We start from the raw sequence: 25221 nt of genomic DNA on the forward strand, positions 1-25221 counted from the left end.
GAATAAAAGAGCTTATCAAATGCAAAGGATTCCAGGTACTTACATCAAGTTTTCAGGGTGCTTGACCGTAGAGTGCATCACAATCACAACTCACAATTCTGATTCGTAAAATAGGACCCATTTTGTTTTGTCTGCGCTATAACAATAATTGTCAAATAGAGTTTTATTTTGAAATATTGGATAAAATTACATACACTGAAATAAGGATTTTTAAATTAATTATGAAAAATACGTATATCATGCTATACTTGTGCTTAGACGCGTTTTGACTGAGCTATTTTTAATAATTTTATAATAGTTTTTATACGATATTTTACACTGACAACTTTTATAAATTTTTAAATTAAAATTTTAATATATATGCATCAAGTCCATGTAAATTGTCACTATCATCACTCATGTGTTTTTAAAAATATTAAATACTAGGTACACACTTTTATTTTTAAAAATACAAACAAAAAGATTTAACTATTTTCTTAAGTTATTATTATTAAAAATTTATTATTATTTTTATAAAAACCATAATTTTTAAGGATTTATTTTAAAAGATGTATTATTATAAAAAATATATTATTATTTTTAAAAACACTCTATTTAGTTATTTATTAAAAACTTTTTAACAGCATTTATTTTTAAAAATAGACTATTATTATTATTATTATTATGTTTTCCTATTATTATTGGTTTATATTTTTATATTTTTAATTTATTTATTATTATTAAAACTTATTTTTAACCTACATTTTTAGATATTATCCTGAGAGCCTATTTTGTGTGTGTAATCAATGCATGTTGTTTCTTATTAAATTTCTAAAAAGTGTGGTTTATAAGTTTTTAATAATAATAATTACTTAAAAATATATATATAAACCAATAATAATAGTAAAACATAATAATAAAATATTTTTAAAATAAATGTTGTTGAGAAAAAGTTTTTAATAAATAACAACTTAAATAGGGTGTTTTTTAAAAAAAATAATATATTTTTTGAAATAATATATCGTTTAAAATAAATCCTGTTAAAACAATTTATTTTATTTATTTGGTTTCTTATAAAAAATTAATAAATATTTAATAATAATAACTTAAGAAAATTGTTTAAAAAATAAAAAATATTTTTTATTTGTATCTTTTTTAAATAAAGGGTGTTTTTTGAAAAAAGACCTAATATTTTATATTTTAAAAACACATGGGTGATGAGATCGGGGTTGATGTGATGGTTTCATTATTAGTTTGGTGAATATATTTTAGGTAGAATTATTTTGACAGTTAAAAAAAAATTGTTATCGTCAAACAAAAAAAAGCCCCATTTTTTTTAATTAGCTTTCTTTCCTCGTTTAAATTTTATCCCCGGTTTTTATAATGTTGACTCCATCTAGTGGATGCTGGTATTTTTTTATTAGGTCGATGTCAATAATTTTTCCACGTGAAACATTAATATGTTAGAAAGAAACAAAATTAACTTTTCTTGTCCACATGACATCCACATTAGTCTAATTGGGCAGGTGATTATATAGTAGATATCGTTCCTAATGGTGAGCAATAAAGGTGGTAAAGAAAAAAATTATCTAGTTAAGAGAAAAACAAATATTTAATTAGGATAAGAACAGTAAATCACCATAATTTAGTGACCAATTGATGCTTTAGACCACTTTTTTTAATACTAATTAAGGTATTTATTTTTTCCTTGCATCTTATTCAAATAACTCTTTTGTTTCGATTAGGTTGCACCTGCTGAACTTGAAGGATTGCTTCTTTCACACCCCGAGATATTAGATGTTGTCGTCATCCCGTAAGTTGCTAGATGGATCTAGTATTTTATAATTTTTTTTTCATTTAGTTTTCTGAAACCATCATTAATGAGTTATATTAGAGTTATTAATAGTATTACATCGATTAATTTGACATCATTGATGGGTTATATTAGAGTTATTAATAGTATTACATTGATTAATTTGAAAAATATTGATTTGATAATATAAGCCTGGGTTTTTCATCTTATTAGCTTAAGCTTTTGGGTTGAATCAGATTTAGATAGTATATTTTGTTTACATCTAACAAGCCCAAATAATTTGTTTGGTTTACATGTAACAGTTCACAATATATGCATGTATATTAATGTATAGAGATATACTAAAAGCTATATTGTATATTTTCTACAATAGATTTCCGGATGATGAAGCTGGTGAGGTTCCTATAGCTTATGTTGTTTGCTCTGCTCAGAGTTCACTAACAGAAGAGGATGTTCAGAAGTTTATTTTTGAGCAGGTATTACAAGAAACTGATAGCAATTATTAATGGAAAAGCTGGAGGGAAAAAAATATGTATACATTATTTTTGTAGTCTGTAATTATTTTGATGTTTTATGATATACAGGTTGCACCGTACAAGAGGCTGAGGCGAGTGACCTTTGTGAAGAGCATCCCGAAATCAGCTTCTGGTAAAATATTGAGAAGAGAATTTATTGCTATAGTTAAGGAAAAATTGTAGAGAAGTTTTATCTTTACTTAAATTTTATGGACAACACGATATGTCTCTTGTGTTTGTTACTTCGAAATTAGATTTACTTTGCAAAACCGTAGAAAGTCAAAGGCAAAATTGTAAAATGTTTTTAATGCAAACTGTTTATTAGTTCATGTTTGATGATGATGATGAGTATGTGTTATTATTTATTTATTTTAAAAAATTGTTATAATTTTTTATTTGCAATTTCATTCAAAATAATTTCTTTAGTTTTTTACTTAATTTCCATTTTCCGCTTTCATTGGTGAGTTTGACTTGTGTTTGGTAGGCCTCAACAACTTTGTAGATTCCCACGTGACTATACCCAAGGCTGGGAGAGCCCAAGTTCACGCACAGTTGGATAGGAAGTTGATGAACTTTCCGCAAGTGCACGAATCGTTACTAGTAATAAAGTGATACCCTCACAAGGGGTTAGGGTTCTCGAACCTCAGGGACTGTACTTCTAGTACTAGTGATCCTCTAATGTCTAGTTAATTGAAAGGGTGATAAAGAGATTAACTACTAAAAGAGTAAAGGCAAAAGGGTGAAAAAACTAAGTAGACTAGGGTTGACTGTCGATAATAAGAGAGCAATGTTCGGGATGATTCCTAAGTGCTCTAGATACTGACTTGAGTCTAATACATACTGTTAGTTCCTCCGGTGTGGTTTGTGGGTATTAGGTAACACTTAAGCACTCATAGAAGTTTCATACAAACCAATAAAAAAAGAGCACACAAACAAACACAAGGAGACACACAACGTTGGTAACCCAGTTCGACATCCACTCGCCTACGTCTGGGGGGCCAAGCCCGGAGATAAACAATCCACTAAAAGAGGTAAAAATAGATGAATACAAACACTTGTCACTCACATTCTCAACAATAAAGATCAATACCCTCTCTAGATTGTCTGGTGCTCACACACTATCCTCCAAGAGTCACTCAAGAGTCACATCTACAATCTACGAGCAAGGTAGCTTATATAGACGCCTCAACGTCCCAAATATAGCACATACCTCTTTTAGAATCTCCGCGGCTACTAATTTAAAAACCTTCCGAAATTAGATGTTGCAACTCCTGTTGTAACATAAGTTCAACATGGCACTGATCGGCGACTTAGCGAGTTACGGTTACGTTGCAGAGCGACCCTCAAGACCAATCAACCTCCCGGTCATGCTTAGTCCGAGTCGATGCGACCCAAATCTCCCGATCCCGATTAGCGGCAACTAGCCTACCTCCTCAGTTCCTCATCACACAGTTCCCTCCCAAGGGGCGCACGTCCTTGTGCGTCTTCACGACACTTGCCAAACTTAGTCTTCAATCCACCTAAATTTGATCTTCAAAGATTCTCCAAACTTGATCTTCAATTCACCCAAGTTTGTCCTCAAATCTTGCCTTCAATAGATCTTCAATCAATCAATTCAATGATTCTAAATATGGTCTTAATATGATCTTGTCTTCATGTTTCCAAAAATAACTCCACCAAGATCTTTAAGATAGCTTCACCATGATCTTCAAGATGCTTGCCTTGCACTCCAAGTCTCCTTGCCATGTCACAATGCTTGTCACATCATCAATTATGCTTTGTCACCTTAGTTGCCACGTCACTTGGTCTAGGTGTCAAATCATGCCAATAAATAGTGCGGTTACACTAACAATCTCCCCCTTTGGCATAATTTGACACAACTGCTTCTGCACCCAGATTGATTCTTGTTACAACATTCTGTTACAACACTAACCTGGACACAGACTAAACTGACGCTGCTACAACTTCCAGTTACAACATCAACTGGAGAACAGAAACTGGGACTGACACAAGATTTCAACTAGTTGCTTACAAGGAGTTGTAAAAATTTTACAAAATGCAACTAGTGAGACAAAATAAGATTAAACATAATGAACTGACAAACATAACAGTGTTCAACACAATAAGACTAAATGTTCAAATGCCCAAGAAATGAAAAACAAATAACTAGTCAGTCTGGTGCAAGCACACATCTCCCCCTTTGTGACATAATTGATGCCGAAGTCTTCATGAATTGTTGCAAGACTTGTTACACCTTCTCCGGCAGCTCCCCCTTTCTTCAGACCTCGTGGTCTTCATCTCCCCCTGAATCGTGGCCATCATCTTCTCTCTTCTTCTTCTTCTCAAGAATTTCCAGGCGAGATAGAATCTTCTGCTTTTGTTTGGCAATGATGAACAATTCTGCAGATAATGCTCGTTGCCTCCTCTCCACATCTTCTAGTTGCTCTTTCAACATCTTCTCATATTCTTCTTCTACCAATAGATTTGCCTCTTCTTCATCTTCAGGCATCGGAGACACTCTTCCTATAGGTAAATCAATCTTCTTACAGGTTGAGCGACCGAGAAATCTTGACTTCTTCATCTGTTGTATCTGCTTCTCTCTTCCTGAGTTGTACTCCATGTTATAACAAATACTGTGACAGCAGTGCAGGATAACCAAGTGATGTCGAGGAGCTTATGCGATCGACTTCTTTCACAATATTCGGAAAATCAGCCCTTCCCAGTTGAACTTCTTGCCGGTGCTAACAACAAACAATAAAAGCGCGAGCTCCTTCACTATCATTTGGAATTGTGTGAGATGGTAACGAGTCGAATGCCAAGTCTAAACAAAACATTGTACTTGGCCGTGAGTGTGGATGCTGGAAGTCTTGTCTCTTCTCCCCATGACTCTGTCCTTCCTCCAGTAATCTCTTTCAGAACCTCTTTATTCAGCTCAAGCCCTTCTTCATAGTTACCTTTTACCTCTGGTTTAAACTCTAAGAATCTGTTCAGACAGGCGGGAGTAAATGGAATCTACTTACCTCGAACATAAACTCTAGTGATGCCTTTGTCAGATGGCAGCAAATTACTGTAAAATTCTTATACTAGAGACAAACTGTAACTCTTTGGAAATGTTGCAGACTTGTACAAACTCCTCTCTTGCAATAACTTGTCCAGCCCATACTTCTCAAACGCCACCTCATCTATCATTCTTTCAACCACAATTCCTCTCTCTTCAATAGACTCAAACTTATTCTTAGATGCATTATTAAAAAATTTGTCTTCATTACTGTCTTTAGCTTGCTGAGTTGTTTTCTTCTTCTTTTCTTTCTTAGAACTTGCTGATGGTTTCTCCCCCTGTTTTGCAGCTTCAGTACACCTTCTCTTGTGCCTAGGGGAGGCTTCTACTTTGTGATCTAAGAAAGATTTTCTTTTGGACTTGCTAGTCTTCTCCTTTTTCTGGATTTTCTTCCTTGACTGGGCCTTCTTTTCAGACACTACTTTCTTCCCTTTAGCAATCTGGGTAACACAATCTTTGAGTGGGATCTCATCAGAACTATGTGAACTGTCGGATGTTGCAGAAGATGTTATAACCGGTGCTGCGACATGTTCTGTTTCCATAGGTGCTTCAGCATGTCGGTGTAGATCACCCAAAACTTCACTTAGAATAGTAGCAGCCTCTTCTTCAGCACTAGTGAGAGCATATGTACTTCTTTCTCCAACAGTTTCTTCTGCTTGCGCTCGGTTTGCTTCTTTTTCTGCAGCATCTTCACCCCTAGCAGGTTATTCTTCTGAACCTTCTCCTTCTGGAACTGTAGCGGAGTCCTCCTGTTCATCTTCCTCGGCTCTCTTAACATAAGCATCTGGAAAAGACTCACGAACCCATCTCAAGAGATCATCTCTGTCTTTGACTCCTGAAGGCACATCTTGAGACGATGTTTCTGCTTCTCTTACTTCAGCATCCTGAGAAGAAACATAAGGGACAATCGCTTTCCCCAAATCTTCTGATTCTTCTCTCCTTGGTGGGCTTCCTCCAGAATCAGTCCCTCTAATCCTTACTTCCGCAATTCGGGCCATCCTCTTTGTCCTCATCTTTTCTTCTCTGTCTTCGTCTTCTCCTTCGCTTACTTCTGATTTCAAAAACAATCTTTGGAAACAAATTGGGATATTAGGGTTTTTATGCCCCCATTAATTAGTTATAACTTCCAAGGCACCCTTTCGATCTCTTTTCAAAAAAATAATCCCTCTCCTTTTTTGAATATTTTTATTTTTCCCTCCTTTTTATTTCTGTTTTTTTGATAACTTTGAGAGACATCAAGAGATTTTTCACTCGTTGGAGTGTTTTGCTTGTTCACTTCATAGGGACCTCGGTCAACATATTGCTTGTTGTACCATAATGTTGTACTCGTCGATTTATCACCATCTTCAAACCCTGAATTGGAGGACTCTTCTTCTTCTCTTGGTACTTCACCTTTTCGAATCCACAATTTCTTGATTACAATAGTCTTCTCTCTGACTTTTCTTTTAATGATTGCCTGCTCATGTCCAATTATTCTTCCACTTTTCAAGTCTTCTTTCAATTTGTTGCACTTGGGTCTTATGTGGCCAGTCTCTCCACAATGAAAGCATGTAGGCACTTCACTTTTTGGTTTTTCCCTTGCTTTGACTTGTTTTTCCTTTAATGTTTTGTTGGGCAATTAACTTGACAAACACAACTCCTGAATCTTCTGTCTTGACACTTGAACTTTCTCCAATATACCCAATACTATGTCGGGCTTTACTAGTTCTTTCACCTGATAGAATCTCGTCAAGCTTGGCAGTACCCTTGTTCATGGAGTCCATGGTCTTCTCAGCATTGCACAGCTTTTCTTAACATATACTTAACTCTTCCTCCAAGCGTTGGTTTTGCAGCATCATTTCATTAAATCTGTTCATCATGAGTTTATAACTTGTGAGAAGATTATTTTCTGTTACCTCATTATACTCACTGCCAGTTTCAGTGGATGTTGTAGCCGATGTTGCAACATATTCTGCAACAGGCGTGGATCCATTCATCACAGCAGGAAATGACGTATGATGGTTGCTCAGACTTCCTTCATCGTCTTCTTCAGTACTACCATCTGAGTCATCACTCCATCTAGCATTCAGTGATTTTCCTTTCTTCCTAAGAGTATTAGCACAATCGGCTTGATAGTGCCCAAAGCCTCCACATTCTCTACTCTTGATCTTCATGAGACGATCTTCAATTTCTTCCTTTTTGTGATGATCTTCGACTTCTTCCTTTTCTTTATGTAGACCATCTTTTCTGTGAAATTTCTTGCCTTGTGTCTTGTATTTTCTGACCATCTCACGTAGCTTTCTTGTAAGGAGAACAACATCATTGTCATCTTCATCTTCATTGTCTGCTTGCTGTGGTTCTTTTTGCTTAGATGCTTCAGCCTTCAAGGCTATATCTTCTATTCTTCTCCCAGGATTAAGATTCATCTCGTATGCTTGCAAGGACCCCATCAACTCATCTAGTTTCATAGTAGAGATGTTTCTTGCTTCTTCTATTATTGAGATTTTTGCATCAAATCTTCTTGGAAGCGATCTAAGTGTCTTCCGGACTAGCTTCATATCTGAATACTCGTTGCCAAGCTGGTAGGTCTGATTTGCTATGTCCATTAAGTTTGCATTGAACATGGCTATCGTCTCATCTTCTCCCATCCTGAGATTTTCGAACATAGTTGTTAAGATTTGAAGTTTGGATTCTCTTACCAAGTTTGTACCTTCATGTATGGTTTGAAGAATCTCCCAAGCTTTCTTGGTACACTCGCATGTTGTAATATACTTGAGCTGGTTCTCATCAACTCCTCCAAAGATTGCATTGAGAGCTTTCCCATTAGCATTAGCTTTGCGCATGTCTTCGACACTCCAATTGCTTTTCTTCTTTATGATCACGTTCTTGTCTTCATCAACTAGAGTAGGAGGAGACCATCCTTCTTCTATGAAAATCCATGCACTCTCATCTATGGATTTGATAAACGCGTTCATGCGTGCCTTCCAATATGGATAGTTGGATCCATTTAGCAATGGTGGTCGTGTGACGGAAGCTCTTTCCTTTCCGGCCATCAATGGAACTTGTTAGGACCTCGTCGACTTTGAAACCAAAGTGAAAATGACGACCAAGGCTCTGATACCACTTGTTAGTTCCTCCGGTGTGGTTTGTGGGTATTAGGTAACACTTAAGCACTCATAGAAGTTTCACACAAACCAATAAACAAATAGCACACAAACAAACACAAGGAGACACACAACGTTGGTAACCCAGTTCGGCCTCCACTCGCCTACGTCTGGGGGGCCAAGCCCGGAGATAAACAATCCACTAAAAGAGGTAAAAATAGATGAGTACAAACACTTGTCACTCACACTCTACACAATAAAGATCAATACCCTCTCTAGATTATCTGGTGCTCACACACTCTGCTCCAAGAGTCACTCAAGAGTCACATCAACAATCTACGAGCAAGGTAGCTTATATAGACGCTTCAACGTCCCAAATATAGCACATACCTCTTTTAGAATCTCCGCGGCTACTAATTTAAAAACCTTTCGAAATTAGCTGTTGCAACTCCTGTTGTAACATAAGTTGCAACATGTCCCTGACTGCTGACTTAACTGAGTTCTGGTTACGTTGCGGACGACCTCAAGACCCATCAACCTCCCGGTCATGCTTAGTCCAAGTCGATGCAGCCAAATCTCCCGATCCCGACTGCCGACAACTAGCCTACCTCCTCAGTTCCTCATCACACAGTTCCCTCCCAAGGGGCGCACGTCCTTGTGCGTCTTCACGACACTTGCCAAACTTAGTCTTCAATCCACCTAAATTTGGTCTTCAAAGATTCTCCAAACTTGATCTTCAATTCACCCAAGTTTGTCCTCAAATCTTGCCTTCAATAGATCTTCAATCAATCAATTCAATGATTCTAAATATGGTCTTGATATGATCTTGTCTTCATGTTTCCAAAAATAACTCCACCAAGATCTTTTAGATAGCTTCACCATGATCTTCAAGATATTTGCCTCCATGTTATAGACTTACTAAAAATAGCTCCACCAAGATCTTCAAGATGCTTGCCTTGCACTCCAAGTCTCCTTGCCATGTCACAATGCTTGCCACATCATCAATTATGCTTTGTCACCTTAGTTGCCACGTCACTTGGTCTAGGTGTCAAATCATGCCAATAAATAGTGCGGTTGCACTAACACATACCAAGGTACATTGTAAGATCCTTGTGGTGCTCAAAAGCAATGTTGGATCTACGGCTATCAAATATGCCAAATTCTGCAAGGATAACTACTGGCTTCATAACGCCAAGTTTTGCAATTACACTAGGTAATCACAACTATGATAATCCACACACACCAAGTATACACAAACATCTGCACAAATCAAGTACACCAAGTTATGCAACACATGAATAAATACAGAAAAAAAAACAATAGCACTCCATAGGCATTAGAACTCAAGTAGTCAAAGTATCAAAGACAACATAGTTCACAATCCTGGGGCACCGTAGAATGGTTAGCCCCTCATGAATTCATACAAATGAGAGAAAGAGAGAGATAAACATTAGGAAGAAAGACATCTAGACTTCCCTTTTTTTACAAAATCTCCTCAAATGCACTTCAAGAGCTCCATGGAATGGACAACTCCACTTCTCTGCCGTCTCTAACTCACCCTTGGCCTCCTTAGCTCGGGTGGTGGTGGGTGATCATCGTTCCTTTGGAAGTTCCCCCGCTGGAGAAGAAAACTCCCGAACAAAAGATGAACATAAACCCTAGATCTGGACAATAAAAAGGACTTTTCGAGCTTGACACGGTCTAAGCACGATCGTGTTTAGACCATGCTCTTCTTGAGGCATCTGAGTGAAAAGGGCTAAGTGTCATCCAAAGTGAATCATAGGGGGAGCACGGTCGTCTCTGCCCATGCTTAGCTTGAGCACGCCGATGAAAGGAGCACGTAGACCGTACTTCCATTGAAAGTATTGGGTACTCCTATCCCAAAGTAATCACGGGGAGATAGCACCCCTGTGCTTTGCTCATGCTCTCGTTGACAACCAGAGGAGTTCTAGACATAGAAGACCATGGGGAGATGGCACGCCCGTGCTCTGCCCGTGCTTGCACTGGACATATAGAGGAATTGTCTTCTTTGGTTGGCTTTGTCCCTGATTTCACTCCATATGTATTACGGGCTCTAAAAACCTGCAATAGAGACAAGCATACCCAGAATAGCATCATTCATAGACAAAATACGCTAAAAGACAAGCTAAAGAGTGCATTGGAGGTATGCAAAATATAATATAAAATGCACTCTTCAGACGTTGGCCAGACTCACTCTAGAGTGAGTTTGTCAAGCGATAGTAAGCTCATGTGACAGTAGCCAGAGTTGCACTAGTGGTCTTACATGGGTTGGGTTAGTTTGCTGAGCCCAAGTAAACTCACTTAGCCACATGTGAGCTTTTTCCATAGGTGGCTACTTCGGCACCAACGAGACATGTGGTAGAGCAAGCTCCATAACTGCGATTTGGTCTTCTTTGTTTTTTTTTGTTTTTTTTTGTTTTTTTTTTACACTAGGTGAAAAATACCCTTATTTAAAGTTAATAGTCAAGGACGTGCATTAATGTAGAGCACATCCGCAAGCTCAACAACATCATGCCCTTACCTTGCATAGGTTTCGATTCCAGGTTCCCCGAAACCAGAATTTTATGTAAGGGACTTGGTACCAATAGGTCAAGAGGCCGTTGTTTTTTGCCTTTCATTTTTATGTTCAACATAGAGTAAATAATATTATATTAAAATTATAATTTATTCAATAATTATTAATCATTAAAGTTTAATGAAAACTAGAACGAAAACAATAAAAAATACTATTTATTTATCACATATATATGTAACATAACCTATCTTCACTATTGTTTATAATAAATTAGTTTAAAACTTAAATCAAACTCTAATTCATACCTAAACTCATAGGGAGATTAAACTCTATTTTATAATGGAACAACTCATTATCATGTTGAAAAAAGACTTTTGAGCGCATATATTCTACTAAAATTATTAACTCATAACCTAACATGTTACTTTTAAGCATAATTTTTTTAACATAGTAAGTGCACAATTCTTATTATTGTTGGGTTTTAGCCCATTTGGGCTAGAAGAAATAAGATTGGGGCTTTGGTCCAATCCCTTAATGAAAAAGAAAAAAAAAATACATCAATAATGGAAGCACTTGAGGGCATAATGGTAATCTTGCCATTGGATTAAAGTCCAAGTGAGAGAGTGAGAGGGGGTCAAAGAACATTAGGGTGAAAGAAAGAGAGAGGTAAGAAGCCAAGAGGAAGAGGAAGAAGAAAAGGGGGTTAAGGCTTGAGCAAGCAAGATGATCGGACGACAAATCGGTGCCGGATCTTACCCAAATCTCGGGCAGAGAATCCTTGCGAGTGCCTCTCCTAACCTACCGCGTTTGATTTTCCCTTAATCTTTTCTTGATGTCTTTATTGTGTAGATCCATCCTAGTGATGATGTATATGTTGTTGAGAGTGAGCTCTTAACTTGTTATGCTCTCATTGTTGTAATCGTCTAGTTATATCTAGAGAGAACACCCTGTCGTATCCCATTGTTAATGTAGTGAAGCATTTGTAAGTGGCTCTAAGGAGTCCTATGGGTTTTCCCTCGATTTGTAGGGTTTTCCATGCTAAATTAGTGTATTTCATGGTTGTATGCGTATTGTCGTCATCTTTGTAGGTTTTACCTATTTCTAGGGCACAAAGAGGGGTTGTAACACACTCTTGAGGGTTGCATTTGATCAAGGAGGGTCTTGTACACGTATAGAAACCATTCGGAGTTGTTTTAGAGTCATACGGAGTCCATACGACCCGTATAGAGTCGATATATAAAATCTCGAGAGATTGAACTAGGTCATATGGGGGTCATACGGCTGTATAGCGGTCGGTATGGATTTTCCATAGAGTTTTCACTAAATCATGCTGTCGGTATCTAGGCCGTATAGATACCATACACGCGAACACCAAAGTGCTTCAGTACTATGCACAGTAATTTTACTACAATAACTTTCGTAGAACTTTTTCACTATTTCAGCGCAGGTAATCCCGACAAGTGTAGGTGACTCCAACAATTATGTGGTAATAATGGTGAGTAATAAATGGAGTAAAATTGGAACGATTGAGTATCATGTTGAAAAAAAACTTTTGAGTGCATATATTCTATTAAATTAATCAACTTATGACCTAACATGACCGCTACTTTTAGGCATAATTTTGTAAACATAATAAGTGCATGAATCTTATGTGTTAGTAATGGTGAGTAATTAAAGTAGTTAAAAAAATCTAGTTAATAGAAAAAATAAGCATATAATGAAAGATTGAAAACAATAAAATGGCATAGTTTAAAGACCAAATGATGCTTTAGACCAATTTTTTTTCCTATTACTAATTAAAGTATTTATGCTTTTCTTGTATGTTATTTAAATAACTCTTTTGCTTCAATTAGGTTATAATTGTTGGACTTGAAGAATTGCTTCTTTCACACCCCGAGATATTAAATGTTGTCATGTCCTAAGTTGCTAGATAGATCTAGCATTTTATATTTTTTCATTTGGTTTTCTGAAACCATAATTAACGGTTTATATTAAAGTAACTAATAGTCTCACATCGATTAATTAAAAAAAAATATATAAAATTTGCAATTATAAGCATTGGTTTCTCATCCTATTAGCTTTAAGTTTTTTTGGTTGGATCGGGTTTAAATAATATGTTTTGGTTTGCATCTAATATCGGGCCCAAATAATATGTTTGGTTTGTATTTAACAGTTAACAATATATGTATGTAAATCAATGTATAGAGATATGATAAAAGTTGTATTGTATACTTTCTGCAATAGATTTCCGGATGATAAAGCTGGTGGGGTTGTTATAGTTTATGTTGTTTGCTTGGTTCAAAGCTCACTAATAGAAAAGAATGTTCAAAAGTTTATTTCTAATCGGGTATTACAAGAAACTGATAACAATATTTTTATTGTAAAGGCTCTAGGAAAAAGAATTCATACATTATTTTTATCATTCATAATTTTTTTTGATGTTATACGATATACAAGATGGCTGAGGAGAGTGACCTTTGTGAAGGATGTTCCGAAATCAGCTTTTGGTAAAATTTTGAGAAGAAAATTTACAACTAAAATTAAGGCAAAGTTGTAAAAAAATTTATCTCTACTTGAATTTTGTAGACAACACGATTTGTCCCTTGTATTTGTTACTTCCAAATTAGATTTACTTTGCAAAATTGTAAAAAGACAAATTCAAAATTGTAAAATGTCTTCAATGCATACTATTTATTATATCATGTTCCTTAATGATGATGAGTACTTGTTATTACTTTTTTATTTTACAAAATTATTATTATTTTTTATTTTGAAATTTCATTCAAAATAATTTTTTTTAATACAATTTCCATCATCCTCTTTCATTGTAGAGTTGTACCTGGGTGACAATGTGATTTCATCCTAGATTTACAAAGCCTAGGCAAACTCAAGCATAGTCCGTTGGGACATGGGTCAGAGTGAGTTTGGTAGGTGACGGTGAGCTCATGTGATAGTATCATAGTAGTTGAAGTAGCACTGGTGATCTTTTATTGGCTGGGTTAGCTTGCTGAGTCCGAGCAAGCTCACTTAGCCTTATGTGAGCTCTTTCATAATTAGGTGGCTACTTTGGCCTCAATGTGACATGTGGTCGGGCAACAGCTTCGGTAATTGCAATTTGGTCTTCTTTATTTTATAGTTTTTTTCTTCTTTTTGTCTTTTATTTATAAGTTTAAAATAGAGTAAATAATAATATATTAAAGTCTTAATTCATTCAATAACTATTAATCATGAAAGTTTAATGAAAACTACAAGCAAAACAATAAATGTACTATTTATCTATCACATATATGTAAGAGAATCTTTCTTCACTATTTTTTATGATAAATTAATTTAAAACTTGAATCGAATTCTAATTGATACATAAACTGATAGGGAAAAATGTAGGCTAGCCCAACGGTAATTACTATTTAGTATGATTAAGAGGTCTTGAGTTTAAACCTTTCAACCAACATTGCACTTGGTCCTCTGTGGGAGTTTTATGTGAGGAATACCTTTCATCCTCTCCTCTAGGGTTACATAACAAGGGAGTTTATCCCTAAGAGGAAGGTCACTTAAGCCATCATAACTAATACACCTCTGTACTTACCTTTTTTTTATTTGGTGTTTCCTTTGTCAAAAATAAAATAAAATAAAAAATAAACTGACAAGGAGAGTAAGCTCTATTTTGTGATGGAACCTCTCAGTATGACATTGAAACAAGACTTTTGAGTCCTTATATTTTACCCAATTAATCAACTCATGATCTAACATGAACACTATTTTTAAGCATAATTTCTTATCATAATAAGTGCATGAGCCATATGTCTTAAGTCCAAGAATATCAACGACCTTGTCATTTTATTCTTCCTTCACACCAAGCCACTTATGGGGCATTTGGACGGGGAAATTATTAACTCTATCCTTTCATTCCCACGTTGGGCACAATAGGAGTGGGAATGAAACCCCATTTCATCATATTCCATTAAAAATTTGAAGACATGCACTGGGAATGACTATTTTGCCCCTATTAATTAAATAACAATTATTGATTTAAATAATTAATTATAACAATTAAAGTGAATTGTAATGAACATGAACTATCTAATTTAAATATTATTATAATAATGAAAATGAATAATACTATTTAAAATATTTTATAAATAAAATAATGTATTTATAATTGAATATATTTTATTATTTATATATTAATGGCAATCATTTGCATGATAAGAATGAATGTAATTTAAATACATTTTCTTCTAATTTTCGCGTTCGCAATTCTGAATCTTTTCAATTAAATACATTTTTGGATGAAAAATAATAACCTGAATTTTCTATTTTTGTATTGTGTATAATGGTGCCATATATATTGGCATAAATTTACAAAACGTGGGAATAAATGATGAGCGTATAATGCACACGATGTTTACATGTATTTTGCATATACTAAGCTTGTTTGCTCGCGTAGCATTTTATACTTTTAGTGCTACTTTGGGTATTTTGTGCTTCATTGAATAGGTATGTAGGTTTCGGGAGAAAAGCAACAAAATACGAGGAAATCGGAGCTAAACAAGAGAGAAAAAAGCACCAAAGAAAAGAGAACTACCTTGCTTAGGACGTGTTTAAGTCGTGCAGATCACATGAGATGAGAAATTTGAGTGCAAAGTACAATACGTGCTATTTTTCTCCATGCATGACCTTGCAGAAGAAAGCATAGGAGTGCTTATGCTTGTACAAATTTTAGGAAAGAGGAAATTTAAGCAATTTGAAGAAGCATGGGCTACCCTCTCCTTGTACTACCATAATTCCTTAAGCACGGCCATGTTCAAGGCCTTGCAAATCTCAGGTGGTATTGTTTTTGCCCTATTCAAGTCCTCAATTTCGCTAGTAAAAAAACACGGCCTCAATATGTCCTTGCACTAGTCATACATGCATTTAAAAGCCTGAGAATTAGGTTTTGAGGAAGACTTTTGGTGGAGAATAGAGAGGATGGCGAGGGTTTTAAAGGGAGAGATAGAGGCCATCATTCAAGGGTGGATTGAAGCTGCCCTTGCGGTTTGGAGGAAAGAGATTGACGATTTGTCATTCTCCATCCTTGGATTCCTTGCAACCATTGGGAGAAGCTTGAGGGAGTTTTCAATATGATTTCCTTTTTATCTTCAATCTTGGATTGAATCTTATTATTTCTAAACATGCGAGGCTAAACCGTTATTCGGAGTCTCGGGCCATGAACCTCAAGACTAATTGTATTGATTTCATTACTTTTACACATTGGCTATGAGTATTCTTATGAATCTTCTAGGTTGCTTCATGCTTGCAGTTACATTGTGCTAAAGTCTTAATTGCATATCTGATTGACATGATTAGGATTGAGAAATCAATCATGTTAGGTCACACATAAAGATAGAGGTTGAGTGCATGCCCAGAGATAAAGTGTACTGCTAGCTTATGATTTTGCTCAATAGGAGTAGTAACTGGTATACATCCTAGTAAACCATCCTCAAATAAATTGTCAAGGGTGTACTTACTTTGACAAAGGAAAAGGCCTTCAAGACTATGAGCAACCTCAATACCCAAGAAGTACTTGAGGGGGCCAAGGTCTTTGATTCTAAATCAACTAAAATGATAGCTTATAACCCGCTAACATGCTTCAGAATTATTCTCCACCAATACAATTTCATCTAATAAACAATAAGAGCCAAAAATATATCACCATAATGGAAAGTAAAAAAAGTGTAGTCCACCTGGGATTGAACAAAAACCAAATTCAATGAGAGAAAAACTGAGTTTGGTAAACCAATTCGAAGGAGATTGGCGTAGGCAGTAAAGAGATTTTTGAAGACAACACACCTTGTTAGGTTGTGTTGAAGAGAACCAGGGAGGAAGTTTCATGTATACCTCTTTGATGAGATCCCCATGGAGAAATACATTGTTCACATTTAGTTGATGTAAATCTCAACTCTTAGCCACAACAACAACAAAGAAAAGTATGGACACTGGTCATTTAGCAACATGAACAAAAGGCTCGATATAATCAGCACCTTCAAATTTGTTATTTCCTTGAATGATGAGACGTGCTTTGAATCATGCAAGTGTACCATCAAAATTATTTTTAATGTGATATACCCATTTGCTAGGTATAGCCTTTTTGCTCGGAGGAAGGTTCTCGAGTGTCCATCAAATTCTTTAGCCATAGTTTCTCGACACTGAGAATCAAGCATAGATTGTTTAAAAGTTTTGGGTTCAACACCAGCAAAAATAGTAGCCAAGAAATTTATGTGCATGGAAGAAAAATTAGCATAAGTGACATAATTAATTAGGGGATGCAGAGTAGCTGAGGAGCCTAATGATGGAGCAGTCTATGGTGAGGGATGAGTAAGTGTATGAACTGAAAGGCACACATAATTGTGCAAATATGTTAGGGGGTCTTATTTCTGTTTAATAAATGAACTTTCTCTCATAATATGCTCCTGAGGTAGATGAAGATTCGCTATCATCAACCAAAGCAAAGTTAGTAGGTAACAAGGCGGGTGATGGTGTGGGTTGTGTTACGGATGCTTTGAAATGAAAGATATCTTCATGGAAGACAACACCACGAGAAACAAAGATCTTATGGGTGTGGAGATAAAAAAAGGCACCAACCTTTCTTACCATGTGGTAACCAACAAAAAATACAATTATGACTTCGGGAAGCAAATTTATCAATTGGTACGGGTGGATGGTGACAATAACACAAGCACCCAAAAAATTGTAAGTAGTTGTGATGAGGTGATTAGTTAAAAAGACCATCCGTTTGGGGTGGGGGATTGTTTCAAGTAAACGATAAAGGAGTAGGAGTTTGGTTAACAAGATATGCAGCAATAAGAACACACTCACCCTAAAAACATTTAGGCAAATCACCTTGAAATTTTAAAGCTCGAGCCACATTCAAAATATGTCTATGCTCTCTTCCAACTCTCCCATTTTGTTGAGGTGTTCAAAGAAGAGATGTTTGGTACACAATACTTTTCTTAGCATAAAACTTGAAAGTGGTGGAAATAAATTCTTCTCTATTATTACTTCAGATTACTTTGACATCTTTCTCAAATTGGAGGTTTAACCATTGAACAAATTTTTTTGAGTAACTCACTAGCCTCATTCTTCTTAGACATTAAATACACCCAAACAACACGGCTATAATCATCCAAAATAGTGAGAAAATGATGAGCACTAGTAAGAGATTGTAACTGATAAGCACCGCATATATCATAATGAATCAGTTGAAAATAATCCAGAGTTGTACTGGATGCTAGTAGGAAAGGAAACACGAGCATGTTTAGCACGATAATAAATATCAAAGCCAGAATTAGCCTTTTGTTTGAACTACTGTTAGGAGCAACACAAATTAAAGGAAGACTTTGACTTGCTTGATGACCCATTCTCTTGTGCCATAAATCAATAGAGTAGTCACCATAAACAACAGAGGTAGTGCTTGGTAGTGCCTTGTACACATACACCCAGTCACACAACTCACTTAGAAAAATCAGGATCCTAGAAGTGGGGTCCAATACCACACAAAATTGATTAGTGAATGTCACAAGGAATTATTTTGCATGTATTAACTATGCCACAAAAATTAAATTGCAATATAATTGAAGAAATAAAGAATATTGTGAAGCATAAAAGTAGGACCCATGACCACTGATCAACGATTGATGGTTCTTATTGCCACTCTCGTCAATGCTCGACATGGTGCTAGGAAAGAATGAAAGAATTTGAATACCACAACAGACAATCAACTGAGGCCAACAATAGAAAAGGAGAAGAATTACAAAAGGCCACCTAGATAATTCAAGGGTTTAGGGAAAAAAAAGTGGATCATGCTATGGCACCATGAAGAAAAATTATTGGTTGAATTTTCTATATTTCGTATCGTGTATAATGGTGCCATATATATAGACACATAATTATAAAACTTGGAGAACAAGCTACATTACATTCCTAATATTTATTTATACAAATAGTAATTGTTGTACATAAAAATTGTATTATTATCACCACACATTTAGCTAGTGATCCATCATTAATCATGCATTTTCTTAGCCTTTGTAATGATTTCCCCTTTTTTTTTTGTACAAACTACTCTTTTTAGTTATTTTGTTTGTAGAAGGCTGGAGCTGACCAAGAAACTCTGATAGACTGAGGACCAGTTTCTCTAAGACACACTACTCACCTATGGTTTATGAAAGTACCTGTGGTCTGTAAAGTTAACCGGCCCAATTCCTGTCACTAGATATAAAAAGGCATCATGAAAGGGTTTTGAGAAAAAGAAAGACAAGGAACAGAAAGGGGTGGCTAGAGAAGAGAAAAAGGGACTTATGAAGGCTCTGAAAGGGGTTGAAGAAGGAAAAGAGGGTTGGAGAACTAAAGACCAGATTTTCGTGGACAACATAAGGAGTTTTCCAAGCCCTATTGTGCTGTGTTTTTGCATAATTTTTATTCTTCCTATTTTTCTTTGTAATTGAGACATGGAAGTGTAAAACTTCTCTTTAGGTTTGAAATTAGCCCAAAGTAGTGATTGTTTGATGTGTTGTTACTTTTGTATGGATATTTTGTGCTTAAAGGTAGATTTCTGTGAGTTGACTTTTGATTCAAGTAACATAGCTTGTGAGTGTGAAAGCCTTGCTTGCTTTATCTCAGAGATCAAGGTTAATTGAAAGGTTAATCAAGGTCTTGGAACCTCCTAAGTCACCCTGAATTTACTCAAAGGTAATTCTTGAGAGTTCATCATATAATCATTGATCTTATTAGGGTTTTGAGAGGGTTCATCTACCATGAAAGTAGGAGATGGCCTAATCAAGATCAACTTGTTATCTCTTGAAAGAGAGTGACAAGTAGTTGAGGATTATTACCCTTCAAAATAATCTACCCAAACCAAGTTTAGGTCCAAACACATCATTCATTGCTCTCTATGGTGAGTTCCCAAACCTAAGTTCATCCAAATCTGAATCCTAGTCCACTTCCCTGCATCTCTGTATTCTTCATTTGTGTACTTTCTGCTAGTTTGTTGCTTTTATTCTCCCATCTTTTAATTGCCTAGATAGGCTATTGTTGCAATAGATTAGTAATCGCGCTTGGTCCTCATGGGATCGATAACTTATTTACTACTTGGCAAAAATCGTACGCTTGCGGTTGTGTAACCAGTTCTTGGCTCCGTTGCCGGGGACCATAGTGTTGATATTGATTGAATTGCAACCTGGTTAAACGAGGCATCTTATTCTCTATTTTTCCCATTTAGTCCAATTCCCTTAACTTGTTTAATTTCCTTGTTGGTCAATTCTCTTTCTATGTAAAGAGCTCGAAGTCTTGGAACTCTATTGGAACTAGATCAGGAATTTGAGAGGGATTTCTGCCTTCAATATCAAAGGAAAGCAAAGCTTAAAAAATCCTCACAAGCATTAAACATGGAAGATAATAATAAGACTTTGAGGGAGTTTACAGCCCCGAGTGGTCAAGGATTGCATTCCAGTATTGCAAGTTCACCTATCGAAGCAAACAATTTTCAGCTACAACCAGCACTTATGTCGTTAATTTAGCATAATCAATTTGGAGGTTCATTAGTAGAAGATCCACACTTCCACCTCTTTATTCTCCTTGAATACCGTGACACCGTTAAGCTCAATGGAGTCCCATAAGATGCAGTTAGGGTTAGACTTTTTCCTTTCTCATTAAAAGACAAGGCTCGAGCTTGGTTGCATTCACTCCTTGAAGTTTCTATCAAAATGTGGGACCAATTACTCCAAGTTTCTTTCTCTAAATACTTCCCCCCAAGCAAAACAACCTAGCTGTGAAACCAAATCACTGGTTTTTTCCAAGGATGGTGAATCATTGTATGAGGCTTGGGATAGGTTCAAGGAGCTAATGAGATTGTGCCCACACCATGGCTTAGAGAAATGGCTGGCTATGCAGACCTTCTATAGTGGATTAAATTATAACACTCGCATTTCAGTTGATGTTGCAGTGGGAGGAGTTTTGATTAAAAAAAGTGTAGATGACGCATAACAGGATTTCAGCAGAGGATTTTCAATCCACAACCAGTGTAGAAATTGAATTAAGAAGCCTTATTAGGTAATTTTGTTGCAGGACAAGCTAAACAAAAATGAAGAATTCAAGCAACAAAGTTAAAGTCATGAATGAAGCAATTCGAAGCTCACTTTCCAAGGTTGACTCCTTAGCGACGCACAACAAAATACTAGAAAATCAAATTGCTCAACAAGTGAGTTCTTCATCCAGACCACCAAGGGATGTTCCCTAGGAAAATCAGAAAGTTAATCCAAATGAGCATTGCAAGGCTATAATCTTAAGAAGTGGCAAGCAATTGGAAGATCCTAAGCCAAGACAAGTAGAAAATGAAATTGTTGAAGTGAACCCAGCTGAAAAAATGATACACCACAACAAATGGCTGAACAAAATAGTGGAGATGTAGAAAAAGTTGATGAAGCCACGAGATACACACCTCAAATCCTTACACACCCCCTGTGTCATTTCCGCAAAGATTAGCTAAAGCTAAGCTAGACAAACAATTTGGAAAGTTTTTGGAAGTTCTTAAGAAGCTATACATCAATGTTCCTTTCACAGAAGCTTTGCAACAAATGCCATCATACGCAAAATTTATGAAAGATATTTTATCCAAGAAAAGGAGATTGGAGGAATACGAAACAGAGGCATTAAAAAAGAGTGCAGTGCCTTAATTCAAAATAAATTTGCCTCCAAAGCTAAAGGATCTGAGCAACTTCTCGATCCTATGTGAAATTGGGACATCAAGCTTTGAAAGGGCTCTATGTGATCTGTGGTGCAAGTGTAGCTTGATGCCTTTGTCGGTGTGAAAGAAACTAGACATGGGTGAGTTGAAGCCAAAGATAATTTCCTTGAAACTCACAGATTGATCCGTCAAATATCCAATAGGTATTCTTGAATACATCCCAATCAAGGTTGGTAAGTTCTTTGTACTCATTGATTTTGTGGTGTTAGAAATGGAAGAAGACACTCAAATTCTAATCATTCTTGGAAGGCCTTTCTTGGCTACTGCAGGGGCACTTATTAATGTCAAAAATGGCAAGCTTTCTTTAATTGTTGGTGAACAGAAAAAGTGGAATTTGATTTGGCTAACTCTGTTAAGTGCTCTTTTAATGAAAGCTCTTATTGTAGGGTTTATTTACTTGAACAATCTATCAAAAGGGAGTTGCCGAAACACTTTTCCAAAGGCCCACTCCATCTGTGTTTGGTACAAGATGAGCTGAAAGATGATGAAGATGGTGACAAATGGAGATTACGCACAGCTGCTGTAGTCCAAGAAATTTTCTGCAGCACCAACAGGGCAAACTTGAAATTATGGAGCCAGTTTCTGCTTACACACAACCCAGAAGAATGTAAAGCTCCAATGGTAGAATTAAAACCTCTCCCATCCATTCTCAGGTATGAGTTCCTTGGACCCAATTCCGCATATCTTGTGATTATTAATGCTGATCTAAGCAGGATAGAATCTGAAAAACTTCTAAACGAGCTTAGATTGCAACAAAAGCCCATAGGATACACCATTGGTGATTTGTAAGGGATACACCCTTCAGTTCGTAAGCATATAATTTTATTTCAATCTGATTACAAACCCTCTATTGAGCACCAAAGAAGATTAAACCCCAATATGAAAGAAGTTGTTAGGAAAGAAGTGCTTAAATTGCTTGATGCCGGTGTGATTTATCCAATCTCGATAGTGAATGGGTTAGTTTTGTACAAGTAGTTCCCAAAAAAAAGAGGCATGACCATTGTGAAGAATGAAAACAATGAATTAATCCCAACTAGAACGGTCATGGGTTGGAGGATGTACATTGATTATAGGAAGTTGAACAAAGCAACAAGGAAAGACCACTACCCACTCCCTTTTATAGATCAAATGCTAGAAAGGTTGGCTAAACACTCCCATTTTTGTTACTTAGATGGATTTTCTGGCTTTTACCAAATTCCTATCCATCCTAGTGACCAATATAAGACCACATTCACTTGTCCCTATGGCACTTTTTGCCTATAGGAGGATGCCATTTGGTCTTTGTAATGCTCCCGCTATCTTTCAACATTGCATGATAGCCATTTTTTCAGATTTATTGAAAACATCATGGAGATTTTTATGGATGAGTTTTCGGTGTATGGCACAACCTTTGATGAATGCTTAGCTAACTTGTCTAAGGTTCTATACAGGTGTTAAGAAATGGGCCTCATCCTTAATTGAGAGAAGTGCCATTTTATGGTACATGATGGCATTGTGCTGGGACATGTGGTGTCTGAGCGTGGAATTGAAGTTTGACAAAGCAAAGGTGGAAGTCATAGAGAAAATGCAACCGCCCTACCTTAGTTAAAGCAGTCCGTAGCTTCCTAGGGCACATGGGATTCTATTAATGCTTTATAAAGGATTTCTCAAAAATTACAAAATCTTTAACTAATATGTTGGCTAATGATGTTCCTTTTGATTTTAATAATGACTGTTTGGATATGCTCTGCAGGTTGAAAAGGCATTGATCACTGCACCAATAATACATCCACCTAATTGGGAGTTTCCATTCGAAGTCATGTGCAATGCGAGTGATTATGCGGTAGGTGTTGTGCTAGGGCAGTGGAAGAAAAAAGAAGAAAAAGATTAAGTGTAATCTATTATGCAAGCAAGGCTTTAGATGAAGCCCAAGTTAATTATACCACAACAGAAAAAGTACTCCTCGCAATTGTTTTCGCCTTTAATAAATTCAGATCCTACCTCGTTGGTTCCAAAGTAGTAATGTACACTGACCACGCTGTAATCATATATCTTTTAAGCAAGAAGGATGCAAAACCAAGATTAATTAGATGGATTCTCCTTCTTCAAGAGTTTCGACCTTGAGATTCGTGATAAAAAAGGTACAGAAAGCCAACCACCTCTCAAGATTGCATCAGGATGTGGATAAGAATGGAGAAAATGAGCTGGCCATCAATGATGCATTTCCTGATGAACAGTTGCTAAAAATTTCTACAATCGAAGTTTCCATGGTATGCAAATTTTGTGAACTACTTGGCTTTGTGGAATTCTGCCACCAGATCTGAAATTTCAGCAAAAGAAAAAGTTTTTTTGCAGATTTGAAACATTATTTTTGGGATGAAACCATTCCTCTACAAGCGATGTGCTGATGGAATACTTCAAAGATGTATCCCCGAAGATGAAGCCGAAAGTGTCCTATTTCATTGTCATTCTTCAGCTTATGGTGGTCACTCTAGTTCTTCAAAAACCACAACCAAGGTACTTCAAGCTGGGTTTTATTGGCTGAAACTTTTCAAAGATTTGAGGAGATATGTGTTTGCTTGCGACCACTATCAAAGAACTGGGAACATCTTAAGGAGACATGAAATGTCTCTTAATTACATCCTTGAAGTGGAAATCTTTGACGTTCGGGGAATCGATTACATGGGGCCGTTTCCATCTTCATGTAACAACAGATACATCCTTGTGGTTGTGGACTACGTCTCCAAATGGGTTAAAGCTATTCCATCCCCTAACAAATGATGCTCAGACACTAATTAAACTCTTCAAACGGGATAATTTTTCCAAGATTCGGAGTTCCAAGGGCTGTTATAAGTGACGAGGGATCACACTTCATAGAATGACAATTTGAGAGCCTACTTAGGAAGTATGGTGTGACACACAAGATCACCACACCGTACCACCCTCAAACAAGCAGTCTGGCTGAAAATTTCAAAATAGGAGATCAAAAGCATACTTGAGAAAACAGTTTCGACAATAAGAAAAGACTGGGCATTAAAACTTGATGACACTCTTATGGGCGTGTCGAATGGCCTACAAAACCCCCATTGGCATAACCTCATTTCACTTAATTTATGGCAAGGCTTGCCATTTGCATGTTGAGTTAGAGCACAAGGCAGTTTTGGGTGATTAAGGCTCTTAATTTTGATATGAAAAGCAGCTGGAGAAAAGAGGAAGCTTTCAAATACAAGAACTGGAAGAACTAAGAATGGATGCCTATGAAAACGCAAAAATGTACAAGGAAAGAACCAAATTGTGGCATGACAAGCATATTTTTCATAGAGAATTTTGAGAAAGGGATTTGGTCCTGCTTTTTAATTTGAGATTCAAGCTTTTTTCGGAAATTAAGGTCAAAATGGTCAGGGACCTTTCGAGTGTACAAGGTTTTCCTATATGGTACTATTGAAGTTCAGAGTGAAGCAAATGGCACCTTCAAAGT

General features: G+C 36.3%; 1 long non-coding RNA gene and 1 other non-coding gene across 2 annotated transcripts; one reads left to right on the plus strand and one right to left on the minus strand.

The window, feature by feature from the left end:
* On the plus strand, positions 1–2614 carry LOC120255400. Its single transcript, XR_005534999.1, has 4 exons — positions 1–35; positions 1725–1792; positions 2166–2268; positions 2377–2614. It is a non-coding gene; the product is annotated as an uncharacterized LOC120255400 (long non-coding RNA).
* An 18170-nt stretch (positions 2615–20784) lies between these two features.
* Positions 20785–20889, minus strand: LOC120255402. Its single transcript, XR_005535000.1, has one exon. It is a non-coding gene; the product is annotated as a small nucleolar RNA R71 (small nucleolar RNA).
* Positions 20890–25221: the final 4332 nt, after the last annotated feature.

This window comes from Dioscorea cayenensis, unplaced genomic scaffold (assembly GCF_009730915.1).
Source record: "Dioscorea cayenensis subsp. rotundata cultivar TDr96_F1 unplaced genomic scaffold, TDr96_F1_v2_PseudoChromosome.rev07_lg8_w22 25.fasta BLBR01000983.1, whole genome shotgun sequence".
NCBI lineage: Eukaryota > Viridiplantae > Streptophyta > Magnoliopsida > Dioscoreales > Dioscoreaceae > Dioscorea > Dioscorea cayenensis.